Source organism: Trachymyrmex cornetzi, unplaced genomic scaffold (assembly GCF_001594075.2).
Source record: "Trachymyrmex cornetzi isolate Tcor2-1 unplaced genomic scaffold, Tcor1.1 scaffold16, whole genome shotgun sequence".
Classification (NCBI taxonomy): Eukaryota; Metazoa; Arthropoda; class Insecta; order Hymenoptera; family Formicidae; genus Trachymyrmex; species Trachymyrmex cornetzi.
In genome coordinates, this window is record NW_017296201.1 from 7,112,770 (window position 1) to 7,114,548 (window position 1,779).

The 1,779-nt window shown below is 36.0% G+C and overlaps 1 protein-coding gene across 1 annotated transcript in view; it reads right to left on the reverse strand.

Moving 5' to 3' along the window:
- Positions 1-1,779, reverse strand: part of LOC108758872 (sensory neuron membrane protein 1) — a 19,701-nt gene that overhangs the window by 7,232 nt on the left and 10,690 nt on the right. The window lies entirely within an intron of this gene.

The following is a 1,779-nucleotide window of genomic DNA, read 5'->3' on the forward strand; positions in this document are numbered from 1 at the left end:
TATAAGCAAATTTTTGTATATTTTTCCAAATTTGATTTTTTCTAAAATAAACATTGCGAAAATAGTCCCATTAACTATTTTTGATGTTTTCTCAATATTATTATTTTACAAAAGAAAAAAAGATGTATGGACACATTTCATGCATAATTATTTATGATTATGAATATTTATGCATGTTTATGTATGTTTATACATATATTTTTACATATTAACTAAATAAAAACGGAAATAGATGAATGAGTGAAACATTGGAAGATGAATAGATAACATCGATAGGTGAATAGATAATATAGGTATATAAATAAATATGTAAATAAATAAAATAATGTATATAGATAGATGAAATGTAGAAGAATTGGGAAAGATATGTAGAACCGATGCGAAGAAGTGCAGAACAAATGTGGAAGAGATGTAAAAGAAATGTATAAGTGATGTGAAAAAGATGCGAAAAAGGTGCAAGAGAGTTGCGGAAACGGTAAGACTTAGATGCGGAGAATTGCAGAAGAATGCGAAATTAATACGGAAGAGGTGTGAGAGAGATGTGGTACTGTTGTAGAAAAAGTACAGAAAAGGAACATGAAAGATGTGGAAGAGATGCCAGAAGCATGCGACAAAAATGCGGAAAAAGTGCAGAAGAGGTACAGCAAAAGTTCAGAAAAGATGCGAAAAAAGTGTAAAGGAGTTACGGAAACGGTACGATTTAGATGCGGAGAGGTGCAGAAGAAATGCAAAATTAATGCGGGAGAGGTGTGACAGAGATCTGGTACTGTTGTAGAAAAAGTGCAAAAAAGGTACATGAAAGATGTGCAAGAGATCCCAGAAGGATACGAGAGAGATAAAAGTTCAGAAAAGATGCAGAAAAGGTGTAAAGGAGTTGCGAAAACGGTACGACTCAGATGTGGAGAGGTGCAGAAGAAAGGCGAAATTAATACGGAAGAGGTGTGAGAGAGGTGATACTGTTGTAGAAAAAGTGCAGAAAAGATACATGAAAGATGTGGAAGAGATGCCAGAAGGATGCGAGAGAGATGCGGAAAAAATGCAGAAGAGGTACAGTAAAAACTCAGAAAAGATGCGGAATAGGTGCAAAGAAGTTGCAGAAACGGTACGATTCAGATGCGGAGAGGTGCAGAAGAAATGCAAAATTAATGCGGGAGAGGTGTGACAGAGATCTGGTACTGTTGTAGAAAAAGTGCAAAAAAGGTACATGAAAGATGTGCAAGAGATCCCAGAAGGATACGAGAGAGATAAAAGTTCAGAAAAGATGCGGAAAAAATGCAAAAGGGTTGCGGAAACGGTAAGACTCAGATGCGAAGAGATGCAAAAGAAATGCGAAATTAATACGGGAGAAATGTGAGAGGAATGTGGTACTGTTGTAGAAAAAGTACAGAAAAGGTACATGAAAGATGTGGAAGAGATGCCAGAAGGATGCGAAAGAAATGCGGAAAAAGTGCAGAAGAGGTACAGCAAAAGTTCAGAAAAGATGCGGAAAAAGTGTAGAAAAGGTATCGAAAAAGTGCAGAAAAGGTGTAGAAAAAGTGTAGAAAAAGTGCAGAAAAAGTGCAGGAAAAAAGTGTAAAAAAAGTACAGAAGAGGTGTAGATAAAGTTCAGAAAAATTGTAGAAAGTGTTGAAAAAAGGTGCAGTAAAAGGGGACAAAATTTTGCGAAGATGACGATGACGGTGACGACGACGACGACGTATCTGAATGAATAAATGACATAAATTGGGCTGAAAAATACGTGCACATATTCATATCTAAGCATCAAGTACACTTATGGAC